The sequence below is a fragment of the Macaca mulatta genome, chromosome 14 (genome assembly GCF_049350105.2).
Source record: "Macaca mulatta isolate MMU2019108-1 chromosome 14, T2T-MMU8v2.0, whole genome shotgun sequence".
Classification (NCBI taxonomy): domain Eukaryota; kingdom Metazoa; phylum Chordata; class Mammalia; order Primates; family Cercopithecidae; genus Macaca; species Macaca mulatta.
The window spans coordinates 17,683,186-17,699,182 of record NC_133419.1 but is presented as its reverse complement, the minus strand read 5'-3'; the positions used below and the strand labels follow the sequence as shown (position 1 = coordinate 17,699,182).

Genomic DNA, 15,997 nt, shown 5'->3' with positions numbered 1-15,997 from the left:
TTTTTTGTTGAGACGGAGTCTCACTCTGTCGCCCGGGCTGGAGTGCAGTGGCTGGATCTCGGCTCACTGCAAGCTCCGCCTCCCAGGTTCACGCCATTCTCCTGCCTCAGCCTCCCAAGTAGCTGGGACTACAGGCGCCCGCCACCTCACCCGGCTAGTTTTTTGTATTTTTTTAGTAGAGATGGGGTTTCACCGTGTTAGCCAGGATGGTCTCGATCTCCTGACCTCGTGATCTGCCCATCTCGGCCTCCCAAAGTGCTGGGATTACAGGCTTGAGCCACCGCGCCCGGCCCAGAATAATTTTCAATAAGAAAATATCAGGATGAGGGAGAAAGTGCATTCCACCAGGAGTTCTGGCCTAAGTTCCACTGTTAACGAGCTGGTGACCTGGACAAATTATCCTTGATGAATGACCTTTAAGCCATTGAGTTATCCCTTATTGAGTTAGAAACTGTGAGGAGGACAACTTTACAAACCATAAAGCGCTGGATGCATCTGTGGGGAGCATATATTTAGATATCATTTGCCTCGAATGAAGGTGTTTACACCACATGATCCTTGGGGAAGGTATTCACAGGACTAAACCCTTCTGAGGAAGCCTATTTTGGGTTGGATTCCACCTGTGCTCTCCAGGGATATAATAACAGAGAGATATGAATCAAATCAGGATATGAGTAGAATGAGAGCTTGGATTCTCAAAGGGTCTTCAAAGTCCCTTTTAAATCTCAAAACTTATGATCTTATGCCATTTTAACATGAACAAAAGAATCATAGAATTCTAACATCGCTAGTCGTTCTGCTTCTGCACAGCTCCCTGCTTCCAGGAAAGAGAGCAGCTCTTCTATGCTTTAAAAGTGTTGATTTGTAGAAGAATAGACTTTTAAATGTTTTCACCACAAAAATAATGATTACTATATGAGGTGATGAATTTGTTAAGTAGCAGGATTGAATCATTCCACATTGTGAACATACAGCAAAACATCACATTGTACCCCATAAATATATACAATTATTATTTGTCAATTAAAAATTAAATAATGAGGCCGGACATGGTGGCACACGCCTATAATCCCAGCACTTTGGGAGGCCGAAGTGGGCAGATCACCTGAGGTCAGGAGTTCGAGACCAACCTGGCCAACATGGTAGAACTACATATCTACTAAAAATACAAAAATTAGCTGGGCGTGGTGGTGCCCACCTGTAATCCCAGCTACTCTGGAGGCTGAGGTAGGAGAATCGCTTGAACTCAGAGGCAGAGGTTGCAGTGAGCCAAGATTGCGCCACTGCACTCCAGCCTGGGCAACAGAGTGAGACTGTGCCTTAAAAAAAAAAAAAAAAAGGCCGGGTGCGGTGGCTCACGCCTGTAATCCCAGCACTTTGGGAGGCCAAGGCGGGCGGATCACAAGGTCAGGAGATGGAGACCATCCTGGCTAACACGGCGAAACCCCGTCTCTACTAAAAACACAAAAAATTAGCCGGGCGAGGTGGCGGCGCCTGTGGTCCCAGCTACTCAGGAGGCTGAGGCAGGAGAATGGCGGGAACCCGGGAGGCGGAGCTTGCAGTGAGCTGAGATCGCGCCACTGCACTCCAGCCTGGGCGACAGAGCGAGACTCCGTCTCAAAAAAAAAAAAAAAAAAAAAAACATATATATATATATATATAGTGTGTGTGTGTGTATATATATATAAAAGATACTTAATTTTCCCTAAGGGGTTAGAGAAAGCTTCTTAGAAGAGATGTCCCCTGGGCTGAAGGGGAGATAGCCAGGGGGAAAAGGGAGTGACGGGTATTTCAAGCAGAGGAAACAGCAAATGCTCAGGGAACAGCAAATGCAAAGATGCCGTGGGAACTGAGAACATGACAAAGAATTAAGCATGGCTAGATTGTGGCAGGTATGTGGAAGACTGGGTAAGATGCAGGGGTGGGTGGCAAAATACCAAGTAGCTCTTGCAGACAGACTGAGCCAAAGCCTCCATTGCATAACTATTTCAGAGAGGAGTTAGCAGGTCTTGTAGAAAATAATACCTGTTTGGAGTGATCTTTAGTCTGGAGAAGATACCATATCAAGAAATCCATTGGCATCATCCCGAACCAGAGCTTATATTTCTCTTCTTGCCTGGGTTTACTCTTCCCCCACTCTCTTTAGCATAACTTCTTCATCTTTCTCTGAAAGAAAATGAAGTCTCGGCATTGGCAGCTTTTGATCGAGTGTTCATTTGATCTGGTTGATTCAGGAAACAGATGCATCCTTTTGGTCTCAGCACAAATCGCTGGGGTTTCTTTCTTTTTTTTTTTTTTTTTTTTTTTTTTGGTTTGGCAAAAGCCAGATCTGTGTCTCAATCAGCACAGAGGAAAAAAGTAATTACTGAAGTATTAGTGTTATTATTATTTCCTGATATGAGCTGCTGCATTCCTTACTTGTATCTGGTTTTCTCCCTAGGCTGAGGTCAAAAAGTTTAAAACCAAATTCTTCTTGGATAAAGCCTGTATTAATTATTTTTAACCTTGTTTGCATCGGAGACCTCTTTGAGACAGTAATGAAAAAAGATAAACCTTCTCCTCAAAACAAATTCATCTTTTCTTATACCCACAAGATGTAACATGGTTTCAAGAGATTCGCAAACCTCTAAAAGCCCCTGAGGACCCTTAAGGAATCCATAGACCTTGGTTAAGAAGCTCTAAACAGTTAAAAATAATATAGAAGAGGGCCTGGCTTGGTGGCTCATGCCTGCGTGGTGGCTCACGCCTGCTATCCCAGCACTTTGGGAGGCTGAGGTGGTGGGGATCACCTGAGGTCAGGAGTTCAAGATCAGCCAACGTGGTGAAACCCCGTCTCTACTAAAGATACAAAAAATTAGTCAGGTGCGGTGGCAGGTGCCTATAATCCCAGCTACTTGGGAGGCTGAGGCAGGAAAATCACTTGAATCAGGGAGGCAGGGGTTGCAGTGAGCCAAGATTGTGCCACTGCACTCCAGCCTGGGCAACAAGAGTGAAAATCCACCTCAAAAAGAAATGTGTATATGTATTTTATGTGTGTGTGTGTATATATATGTGTGTGTATATATATGTGTGTGCGTGTGTATATGTTTATATCTGCTTGTTGAAATTGGACTGTGCCAGGTGCCTGCTAATTCTGGTGGTATATTTTGGAAAGTCAAAATAAATCTGAATTGCATTGGCCATATAGTTGCTCAAGCCTCTGCTATAGCTTAGATTCAGTGGGCAGACTTCAGTACTGCCAATGTCCCCAACTCCATGAAAACCCAAACATGAGTAAAGGTCCCAGAGAAAGAAGGAAGAGGAGCAGAAAATAACTTGAGATTTTTCATTTTCTAAAGTAAAGTCCCTAGCCTTGGTGTCAGAAGACATTGTTTTATTTTTTTTTAATTAATTAATTAATTTTGAGATGGAGTCTCACTCTGTCACCCAGGCTGGAGTGCGGTGGCGCTATCTCAGCTTACTGCAACCTCCACCTCCCGGGTTCAAGCGATTCTCCTGCCTCAGTCTCCCGAGTAGCTGGGACGACAGGCAAGCACCACCACATCTGGCTAATTTTTATATTTTTAGTAGAGATGCGGTTTCACCATGTTGGCCAGGCTGGTCATGAACTCCTGACCACAGGTGATCCACCTGCCTCAGCCTCCCAAAAAAAGACCTTGTTTTAATATTAACTCTACCAGTTTCTACCTTTATATTTTTATATATATATATATTTTTTTGAGATGGAGTTTCGCTCTTGTTGCCCAGGCTGGAGTGCAATGGCACGATCTCGGCTCACTGCAACCTTTGCCTCCCGGGTTCAAGCGATTCTCCTGCCTCAGCCTCCCCAGTAGCTGGGATTACAGGCATGCACCACCATGCCTGGCTAATTTTGTATTTTTAGTAGAGACGGGGTTTCTCCATGTGGGTCAGGCTGGTCTCGAACTCCCGACCTCAGGTGATCTGCCCACCTCGGCCTCCCAAAGTGCTGATATTACAGGCGTGAGCCACTGCACCTGGCCTTCTACCTTTATAATTTGGTCAAGTCATTTTAGTTTTCTGAATATCAGCTTTCTCACCTGTAAAATGGGGATGGTAATAATAATACCCACCTCTCAGGGCTGTTGTGAGGACTTAATGAAGTAATGCGTGTGAAAGTATTTGCTAGACATCTGGCTCGTAGATGGTGCTTGACAGATGTTAACTAAAATCCAATTCTTCCTGGGTGGAGGAAGCCCTTTTAGAGACTTATGCACCAAAATAATTTTGGTGAGGGACTTCTGGTTTCCAGTCTGGCATGTAAGGAGCTTAGAAGTCACCCCTCTGTCCTTAAAACAAGTAAAAAGCTGAACAAACTTAAAAATCAACAACTCTTCTTAGATTCTTCAGAGAAGTGAGGTCACAGGGCAAACGTCTGCCCCGCAAATTGGAAAGACACACAAGCAGATAAAATACAATATTTGGCCGGGTGTGGTGGCTCATGCCTGTAATCCCAGCACTTTGGGAGGCCGAGGCGGGCAGATCACCTGAGGTCAGAAGTTCAAGACCAGCCTGATCAACATAGAGAAACCCAGTCTCTACTAAAAATACAAAAATTAGCCAGGTGTGGTGGCAGATGCCTGTAATCCCAGCTACTCAGGAGGCCAAGACAGGAGAATCGCTTGAACCTGGGAGGCGGAGGTTGCAGTGAGCCTAGATCATACCACTTCACTCCAGCCTGAGGTGACAGCGAGACTCTGTCTGAAGGAAGGGAGGAAGCAAGGAAGGGAGGAAGGGAGGGAGGAAGGGAGGAAGGAAATGTTGAGAGAGAAAAAAAAATCACCAACCTAGAATTCTTTTTTTTTTTTTTTGAGACGGAGTCTTACTCTATACCCCAGGCTGGAGTGCAGTGGTGCGATCTTGGCTCACTGCAAACTCCACCTCCCGGGTTCATGCCATTCTCTTGTCTCAGTTTCCCGAGTAGCTGGGACTACAGGGGCCCACCACCATGCCTGGCTAATTTGTTTTTTTTTTTTTTTTTTTTTTTTTTTTAGTAGAGGCAGAGTTTCACTGTGTTAGCCAAGATGGTCTCGATCTCCTGACCTCGTGATCCACCTACCTCTGCCTCCTAAAGTGCTGGAATTACAGGTATGAGCCACTGCGCCCGGCCACCAACCTAGAATTCTGTACCCTTCAAAATTATCCTTCAGAAATGAAGGAGAAATAAGCAGTTTCTCAGACAAACAAAAACTAAAGGAATTTGTCATCAGTAGATCTGCCTTTCAAGCAATGTTAAAGGAAGTTTGGAAAACCAGATCTACATAAAGAAAGGAAGACACGCTAGGCACAGTGCTACATGCCTGTAGTCCCAGCTACTTGGGAAGCTGAGGCAGGAGGATCGCTTGAGCCCAGGGGTTCAAGTCCAGAGTCCAGGCTGGGCAACATAGCAAGACTCCATCTCTAGAAAATAAGAAAAAAATTGTTTATAAATGAGAAAGGAAGAACATTGGATCAGAGAATGAATAAATGAAGAATAAAATCGTTTTCTTATTTTGTTTTAAATAGAGACGGGGGTCTCCCTATGTTGTCTAGGCTGGTTTCAAACTCCTAGGTTCAAGTGATCCTCCCACCTCAGCCTACTAAACTGCTGGGATTACAGGTATGACCCACTATGCCCACCCCTTTCCTTATTCTTTTTTTTTTTTTTTTTTTTTTTTTTGAGAGGGAGTCTCGCGCTGTCGCCCAGGCTGGAGTGCAGTGGCCGGATCTCAGCTCACTGCAAGCTCCGCCTCCCGGGTTTGCGCCATTCTCCTGCCTCAGCCTCCCGAGTAGCTGGGACTACAGGCGCCCGCCACCTCGCCCGGCTATTTTTTTGTATTTTTTTAGTAGAGACGGGGTTTCACTGTGTTAGCCAGGATGGTCTCGATCTCCTGACCTCGTGATCCGCCCGTCTTGGCCTCCCAAAGTGCTGGGATTACAGGCTTGAGCCACCGCGCCCGGCCCCTTTTCTTATTCTTAACTGATCTAACAGATAACAGTTTCTTCAAAATAATAGCAACAATGTCATTGATTATGTATGGTTACATGTATATATGTGTGTGTGTGTGTGTGTGTGTGTGTGTGTTGGTATGTTTGTGTATGGTTGAAATAAATGACAGTAATGATACAAGGGATGGGAGAGAGGAATTTTAAAAATATTTTGTTATTATGAGATACTTGCACTACCCATGAAGTGGTATAGTGTTATTTGAAAATAGACTTGGATTAATTGTCAATGTATATTGCAAACTCTACGACAGCCACTAAAAAGACAGTAATAAAAGAAGTATAATTGATGTGCTAAGAAAGGAGAGAATATAAAATACTCAATTAAAACCACAAAAGGCAGAAAAAGTATGGAAAACGAAAATTAGAACAGAGAAGCAGGGCAAAAAAAATGGAAAACAGTAACAAATATAGTAGATACTATCCACTATACCAATAACGTCTTAAACATCAATGATCTAAATACACCAACTAAAAGGGATTTAGATACACAACTCTGACAGGGATTGTCAGAGTGAATTTTAAAAAAGACTCTCTGATTGCTGTGGTTGATATGTTAAAAAAGAAAAAAGAAAAAAAAAAACTCAACTAATGTTGCCTATAAGAAACCCACTTTAAATATAAAGATACATATAGAGTAAATGTAAAGTGATGGAGAAAGATATTGCATGGTAACACTAATTAAAGCAGAGAGTAGCTGTAATTAATTTCAGACAGAGCAGTCTTCAGAGCAAGAAAGTCGTCAGAGAGAAAGAGAGGCATAACATAACGACAAAGGGGCTCATTCCCTGAGAAGACATAACAGTCCTTAATGTGTATGCACTAACAATAGAGCATCAAAATATGTGAGGCAAAACCGATAAAACTATAAAGAGAAATAGATGAGTCCACTATCAGGGTTGGAGATTTTAACACCCCTCTACTAGAAATAAATAGCAGGCAGAAAATCAGTAAGGACATAGTTGAACTCAATAGCACCTTCAATCAACTGAATATAATTGACATCTATAGATTACTTCATCCAATAAAAGCAGATTACATATTCTTCTCAAGCTCACATGGAATATTCATCAAGATAGACCACAATCTGGGCCATAAAAAACACTTTAGCAAATTTAAATAGAAATCATACAATGTCTACTGTCAGACCACAATGGAATTAAACTAGAATCCCATAACAGAAAAACAGCTGAAAAATCCCCAAACAACACATTGCTAAACAATATATAGTTCAAAGAAGAAATTTCAAGAGACAGCTGCAACTATTTTGGGCTGGGCACGATGACTCACACCTGTAATCCCAGCACTTTGGGGGACAAGGTGGACGGATCACCTGAGGTCAGGAGTTCAAGACCAGCCTGACCAACATGGGACAACCCCGTCTCTACTAAAAAATACCAAAATTTAGCCAGATGTGGTGGTGCGTGCCTGTAATCCAAGCTACTTGGGAGGCTGAGGCAGGAGAATTTCTTGAACCTGGAAGGCAGAGGTTATAGTGAGCAGAGATCATGCCACTCCACTCCAGCCTGGGCAACAGAGCAAGACTCCATCCCCCCCACCAAAAAAAGGTGATTTCGAACTAAATGAAAATACAACTTAATAAAATTTGTGGATGAAGCAAAAACACACTTAAAGGAAGGTTTATAGCATCGAAAGCATATAGTAGAAAAGAAAAAAGGTCTAAAATCAATAATGTAAACTTCCACCTTAGAAAACTAGAAAAAAAAGCAAATTTAATCCAAAGTCAGTATAAGAAGAAAAATAATTAAAATTAGAGCATAAGTCAGTGAAGTTGGCAGCTGGGCGTGGTAGCTCGTGCCTGTAATCCCAGCACTTTGGGAGGCTGAGGCGGGCAGATCACCTGCGGTTAGGAGTTCAAGACCAGCCTGGCCAACTTGGCGAAACCCCATCTTTACTAAAAAATACAAAAACTAGCTGGGTGTGGTGACACGTACCTGTAGTCCTAGATATTCAGGAGGCTGAGACAGGAGAATCACTTGAACCCGGGAGGTGGAGGTCGTGGTGAGCCAAGATTGCGCCACTGCACCACTCCAGCCTGGGTGACGGAGCGAGACTCTGTCTCAAAAAAAAACAAAACAAAACATACATATATATATATATATATGTATATATATGTATATATATGAACTACATATATATATATATATGAAGTTGAAAACAGGAAATTAAGAGAGAAAATCAACAAAACCAAAAGCTGGCTCTATGAAAAGATCAATAAAATCAATAAGTCTCTAGCCAGTCTCAGAAAAAAAAAAAACAAGACACAAATTACTAACATAAGAAATGAAAGTGGAGACACAATTACAGACCCCATTGTCATTAAAAGTATAACAAAGAAATATGGTTAGCCACTCTATGCCAACTGCCTTAGTCCACTTTCTGCTGCTATAACAGAAAACCACAGGCAAGGTAATTTATAAAGAACAGAAATTTATTTGGCTCATGGTTCTGGAGGCTGGGAAGTCCAAGAGCATGGTGCCAGGATCTGGTGAGGGTTATCCCATGGTTATTCCATGGCAGAAGGCATCACATGGTGAGAGAGCATGTGAAAGAGAGACAGAGACAGAGACAGAGAAAGAGAGAGAGAGAGAGAGAGAGAAAAGGGGCTGAACTTTCTTTTAAAATAAATAAATAAATAAATAAATAAATAAGTAACCTGCTCTTGCAATAACAGCCTTAATTCATTCATGAGGGTGGTTTCCCCACGACCTAACACCTCTTAAAAGCCCCACCTCTCAACATCATCACAATGGCAACTAAATTTCAACATGAGTTTTGGAGGAGACTTTAAACCATACCATCCATGAATTTGATAACCTAGATGAAATGGACCAATTTCTTGAAAGAAACAATCTGCCAAAACTCACATAAGAAGAAATAGACAATCTGAACAGGCCTGTATCTATTAACCCTTTTCTCGCTTAAAAAAAAAAAAAAGACAGCTCACTGCCTGTGCTCATTTAATTTTACATAAACATGCTCTTTCAGACTGAAGCAAATCTGATTTTCAATGTGAAAATAAAATATAAAAACTGTTCTTGCAGTTATTTCCAAACAGAACTAACATCAGAATCATCTGAATAATCAGAATTGTCTATTTTGGAAAAATTGGATTCATCACATGAATCTTCAGCCAACAACTGTTCGAGAATAATGTTAACATCATACGTACAAATGTTACATTTTCTAGGATTTGACATTTTCAGCAATAGAGAATTACTATATTTTGTAAATGGAAATATGAGTTCTAAAAACAGAATGCTATAAGTAGAATGATATCTTTTGTTTCCAAAATTAGTGTACTAGAGTGAAGCAAAAATAATGATAAAAGCGAGATATTTTGTGGCAAAGTTATCTTGGGGGTAAATACTGCAGTCACAAGTGCCACTGGCGAGTATTCTCGGGGCAAATGGGAAGAGGGTTAAGGAAATTAAATCAATAATAACTTTCCAGAATAGAAAGCACCAGGCCTGGAGAGGTTCACTGATGAATTCTACCAAAAATTTAAGGAAGAAATTTTACCAATTCTCTACAATCTCTTCTGGAGATAGAAGCAGAGAGACCAATCCTAATTCATTCTATGAGGTCAGTTATTACCTCAATACCAAAACCAGACAAAGACATTAGAAGAAAAGAAAACTACAGAACAATATCTCTCATGACTATAGATGCAAAAATCTTCAATAAGATGTTAGCAAATCAAATCCAATAATGTCAGAAAAGAATTATACACCATGACCAACCGGGTGCAGTGGTTCACGCCTGTAATCCCAGCAGTTTGGGAGGCCGAAGTGGGTGGATCACCTGAGGCTGGGAGTTCAAGACCAGCCTGACCAACATGGAGAAACCCCCTCTCTACTAAAAATACAAAAAATTAGTTGGGCGTGGTGTCGCATGCCTGTAATCCCAGCTACTCGGGAGGCTGAGGCAGGAGAATCGCTTGAACCTGGGAGGCGGAGGTTGCGGTGAGCCAAGATCGTGCCATTGCACTCCAGCCTGGGCAACAAGAGTGAAACTCCGTCTCAAAAAAAAAAAAAAAAAGAATTATACACCATGACCAAGTGGGACTTATCCCAGGTATGCAAGACTAGTTCCACATTTGAATATTAATTAATATAATCTATCACATCAGTAATCACGCCACTGCACTCCAGCCTGGGCAACAGAGCAAGACTGGGAATAAAGGGAAACTTCCTTAACTTAATAAAGAACATCTATAGGCTGGGCACAGTGGCTCATACCTGTAATTCTAGTACTTTTGGAGTTTGAGGCGGTTGGATCACTTCAGGTCAGGAGTTCGAGATCAGCCTGGCCAACATGGTGAAACCCTGTCTCTACTAAAAATACAAAAATTAGCCAGGCATGGTGGTGGGCACCTGTAATTCCAACTACTTGAGAGGCTGAGGTATGAGAATCGCTTGAACCCAGGAGGCGGAGGTTGCAGTGAACCAAATGTGCCACTGCACTCCAGCCTGGGCAACAGAGTGAGACTCCATCTCAAATAAATAAATAAATAAATAAATAAATAAATAAATAAATACATAAATAAAAGAACATTTCTAAAACGCTCCCAATCAACATCATACAGAATGGTGAAAAACTTGAAGCTTTCCTGCTAAGATCAGGAGTGAGGCAAGGCTGTCTTCTATCACCACTGTTTTTCAACATTGTACCGGAAGTCCTAGCTAATGCAACAAGACAAGAAGAGGAAATAAAAGCTATGCAGATTGGGAAGGAAGAAATATAAATGCCTTTGTTTGCAGATGACATGATTGTCTATATAGAAAATCCAAAAGAATCAACAGCAAAAGCCTCCTGGAACTAGTAAGTGATTATAGCAATGTTGCAGGACACAAGGTTAAAAACAAAAGTTAATCACTTTCCCATACAGCAGCAATGGACAAGTAAATCTTTTTTTTCTTTTTTTTTTTTTTTGAGACAGGGACTTGATCTGTCACTCAGGCTGGAGTGCAGTGGCATGAATGTGGCCCACTGCAACCTTGACCTCCTGGCTCAAGCCATCTCCTGCCTCAACCTCCTGAGTAGCTGGGTCTGTAGGCACATGCCACCATGCCTGGCTAATGTTTTAATTTTTTGTAGAGATAGGGTCTCACCATGTTGCTCAGACTGGTCTCAGACTCCTGGGCTCATGAACCATTGCTTGTAATCCCAGCCCTTTGGAAAGCCAAGGCAGGAGTATCACATTGTCACCCAGCCCACAAACAGAATTTGAAATTAAAAATATATTACCATTAACATTAGCACTTCAAAAATGAAATCCTTATGTATAAATCTAGCAAAGCACGTACGAGATCTACATGAGATCTGGGTGCAGTGGTTCATGTCTGTAATCCCAGCACTTTGGGAGGCCGAGGTGGGTGGATCACCTGAGGTCAGGAGTTTGAGACCAGCCTGGCCAACATGGAGAAACCCCATCTCTACTAAAAAATGCAAAAACTAGCTGGGTGTGGTAGTGGGCACTTGTAATCCCAGCTATTTGGAGGCTGAGGCAGGAGAATCACTTGAACCCAGGAGGCAGAGGTTGCAGTGAGCCAAGATCACGTCACTGCGCTCCAGTGTGGGCCACAGAGCGAGACTCCATCTCAAAAAAAAAAAAAAGATCTACATGAGAAAAGCTACAGAACTCTGATCAAATAAATCAAAGAAGCATGATAGATAGAGAGATATTCCATGTTCACGGATAGGAAGACTCTGTTGCAAGCCACACTGGTGCCCTAGGAACATACTTCATCCTTCAACTGAATAAGCCAGCACTGAATTCCCCAAATACACATCCCAAAGTCATAATCAAGGAAGTCAGGAAGAGTCCTTTGGCATGCCTGAGCATCATAGTCAGGTTCACAGACACCAGACTGGTTTCCTCTGAGGGTGTGTTATCAGAATTCCTGCTCACAGGCCACTGTCCTGGCCAGGCTGCACCTTCTTCTCTTTGCATCCTGGCAGCAGCCACATCAGCGCATGCAAGATGCTCATATGACCCCATGTAACCTGTCCCTTGGATGTGTCGGCCATCGCAGGTCTCAGATGCCTTTTGTCTTTCTAAAGCAGAACTGAAATTTCACCTGGGCGGTCTGCTTTAGAGACCACAGAACTTTCATTTCCTTTTTATTCTAGGGAGAAAGTACTGAACACTATTATCTCACCAAGAGAAAGTGGCACTGGGTGAGGAGAGGCTGGGTGGGGCTTGGTTCACACCTGTGGTTCCTAACCCAGCAAATCACTGAAATCACCTGGAGGAACTAATTATGATGCAGACTCCTGGTATCCACCTCAGACCTACTCGGGGATAGGCATGGAGGGCAGGGGTCTGTAATTTTTTAAGTGCTCACAGAATGATTCTAATGACCCTGTAGTCTTGGGAACCACTAGGGTAGGGAAATAAGGCCACTTGCTCCTTTCTGCTCAAGGGTATTCACGTTTTCATGCTTCCTTATTTTTGATGACATTTCTGTCTCAATGCCAACTCCTATAATGTTCAAACATACCTTCAGGCTGGGCGCGGTGGTTCAAGCCTGTAATCCCAGCACTTTGGGAGGCCGAGATGGGCGGATCACAAGGTCAGGAGATCGAGACCATCCTGGCTAACACGGTGAAACACCTGTCTCTACTAAAAAATACAAAAAACACTAGCCGGGCGCGGTGGCGGGCACCTGTAGTCCCAGCTACTCAGGAGGCTGAGGCAGGAGAATGGCGTAAACCCGGGAGGCGGAGCTTGCAGTGAGCTGAGATTCGGCCACTGCACTCCAGCCTGAGCAACAGAGCGAGACTATGTCTCAAAAAAAAAAAACTCATAACTTTATTATGTCATACAATATCATATACATTTCCATTTTTTTTTTTTTTTTTTTTTTGAGACGGAGTCTCACTCTGTCGCCCAGGCTGGAGTGCAGTGGCCTGATCTCAGCTCACTGCAAGCTCCGCCTCCCGGGTTCACGCCATTCTCCTGCCTCAGCCTCCCGAGTAGCTGGGACCACAGGCGCCCGCCAGCTCGCCCGGCTAGTTTTTTGTATTTTTTAGTAGAGACGGGGTTTCACCGTGTTAGCCAGGATGGTCTCGATCTCCTGACCTTGTGATCCACCCGTCTTGGCCTCCACATTTCCATATTTATTTCCTTGACCAGTTGAGCTCCTCAAGGGTAAAAGCCATGTCTTACTCATCTTTGCTTCCTGCACTCAGGGTTACCACATACAGTTGAGCAGATTATTCACTATACAAAGGAGCTTATCATGGAAGGTAAGTTGGGCTGTAAATGGGGCTAAAATCTAGCCTGATTCACCAAGCATGAGCCCTGATTTTGGCCTCTGAAAGTCTAGAGGAAGGCCAGGCGGGGTGGCTCGCACCTGTAATCCCAGCATTTTGGGAGGCCGAGGTGGGTGGATCACCTGAGGTCAGGAGTTTGAGACCAGCCTAGCCAACATGGAGAAACCCCATCTCTACCAAAAAGATAAGAAATTAGCCAGTGTGGTGGTGGTTACCTGTAATCCCAGCTACTCGGGAGACTGAGGCAGGAGAATTGCTTGAACCTGGGAGGCAGAGGTTGCAGTGAGCTGAGATCAAGCTACTGCACTCCAGCCTGCGTGACAGAGTGAGACTCTGTCTAAAAAAAGAAAAAAAAAAAGAAAGTCTAGAGGGAAAGATAGATATAAATATATATATATACACACACACACACACATATATATAATTATTATTTTTTTAAGAGACAAGGTCTCGGTGTGCCAGCCAGCCAGGATGGATTGCAGTGGCAATCATAGCTCACTGCAGCCTTGACCTCCTGGGCTCAAGTGATCCTCCCACCTCAGCCTCCCAAGCATCTAAGACAACACATGTGCACCACCATGCCCAACTAATTATTATTGCTATTTTTTTTTTTTTTTGTAGAGACAGGGTCTTGCTGTGTTGCTCAGGATTTTGAACTCTTGGCCTTAAGTGATTCTCCTGCCTCAGTCTCCCAAAGTGCTAGGATTACAGGCATGAGCCACCATGCCTGGCAAATACCTTTTCTAATTGAACAAAGGTGCTATATGGCTAGGGCTGGCTCTGTCTGCACCCAGCATCATAATAGTGTCACAAAAGCTGAGCATCTATTCAAGGAAGGTACAGAGTTTAGTGCCTTCAGTAGAAGGTAGGTGATCAAAGAGTATTTGTTAAATTGAACAGAAAGCCTTTTTCCTCTTCTCTATCTCTCAAAATCTTTTAATTCTTTAAGGCCTAGCCCCAATATTGATTTTTCTAGGAGAAGTCTTCTTCCAGCTTCAATCCATTGCTTCTTTCTTGGAGATACAGCAATGCCTGGTTTATATCTCTAGAACAGCACTTTTGTGGTTTGACTTATATTGGAGTTGGTCTCTGACACTGATCTGTGAATCTCTCATAGGCAGAGTCATCTTATTCAGCTCTTTCAGTCTTGGGCGTTTAGGCAGCCCAGTGAAAATTTATTAAATGAATATATACCCAACTGTAAATGACCCTTCATACTCTGGCTTTCACCAGATCATGTAAAAAGATGCATCTCTGTTACCTGAAACTGGAAGTGCAATTTCAGAAATCAGTGCTAATTCATTACATACATATATGTGTGTGTCTTTAGGTATATATATGTGTATATGAATACATGCATGTGCATGTATGTATACATATACACATATATATTAACATCGTATATATTAATATCAGCTTTGTAGGCAGCACTGGGCCTACTTAGATAGGTGACTCAGGCCAGGCGCGGTGGCTCACGCCTATAATCACAACACTTTGGGAGCCTGAGGTGGGCGGATCACCTGAGGTCAGGAGTTCGAGACCAGCCTGACCAACATGGAGAAACCCCGTCTCTACTAAAAATACAAAATTAGCCAGGTGTGGTGTCGAATGCCTGTAATCCCAGCTACTCGGGAGGCTGAGGCAGGAGAATCGCTTGAACCCAGGGGGCGGAGGTTGTGGTGAGCCGAGATTGTACCATTGCACTCCAGCCTGGGCAACAAGAGTGAAACTCCATCTCAAAAAAATAAATTAATAAAAATAAAAATAAAATTAAAATTAAAAAAATAGGCCATTAGCAGACAATCGTGCTGGTTGCTAACTGAGGATAATATTTGAGTCTGCTCAATACTGAGTTACAGCTGTGTGTGATGGAGTCTGCATATGGGTTCCATTGATGCAGTAGATAGTTCTCGGGTGGCCTCGTATCTGAAAATTTTAAATAAGTCCTGCTCCAGGGCTAATTTTTCTCCTTTCTTTTCAGGACGGAGATGTAGGAGAGGGGATGACCCCCATAATGGCAGGAGATCCTCCTCATTGGCCTATGTGGATCCTGAGATGGACAAATAATGTGTGATATGGTAGTGGGAAGTAAAACGTACCCAACTATGGCCAAACTTTGGGATGTTGTTAGGAAAGACCAATGCATTTTGTTTTTTTCAGACAAGAGTCTTGCTCTGTTGCCTAGGCTGGAGTGCAGTGGCTCCATCACCTCTCACTGCAACCTCCGCCTCCCAGGTTCAAGTGATTCTCCTGTCTCAGCCTCCTGAGTAACTGGGATTACAGGCACCTGCCACCATGCCTGGCTAATTTTTGTAGTTTTAGTAGAGATGAGGTTTCACCATGATGGCCAGGCTGGTCTTGAACTGCTGGCCTCAAGGGATCCTCCCACCTCAGCCTCCTGAGTAGCTGCAACTACAGCTGTGCACTACCATGTCTGGCTAATTTTTTATTTTTTGGTAGAGACAGGGGCCTCATTATGTTGCCCAGGCTGGTCTTAAACTCCTGAACTCCCATCTCGGCCTCCCAAAGTGGTGGGATTACAGGCATGAGCCACTGCACCTGCCCCAAGTTACTATTTTTGCCACAAAAGTAAAAACGTAATTTTATAATGTTGCTATGGTTTGAATATTGGTGTTTCTCCAAAATTCATGTTAGACCCTAACACCCAATGCGACTTTCTTTTTTTTTTTTT

General features: G+C 43.1%; 1 long non-coding RNA gene across 1 annotated transcript; it reads left to right on the top strand.

Annotated features, from left to right (window-relative positions):
* Positions 1-1,801: 1,801 nt before the first annotated feature.
* LOC144334217 (uncharacterized) lies at positions 1,802-15,416 on the top strand. The gene is made up of 3 exons (XR_013403810.1): positions 1,802-1,892; positions 5,013-5,106; positions 15,287-15,416. It is a non-coding gene; the product is annotated as an uncharacterized LOC144334217 (long non-coding RNA).
* Positions 15,417-15,997: the final 581 nt, after the last annotated feature.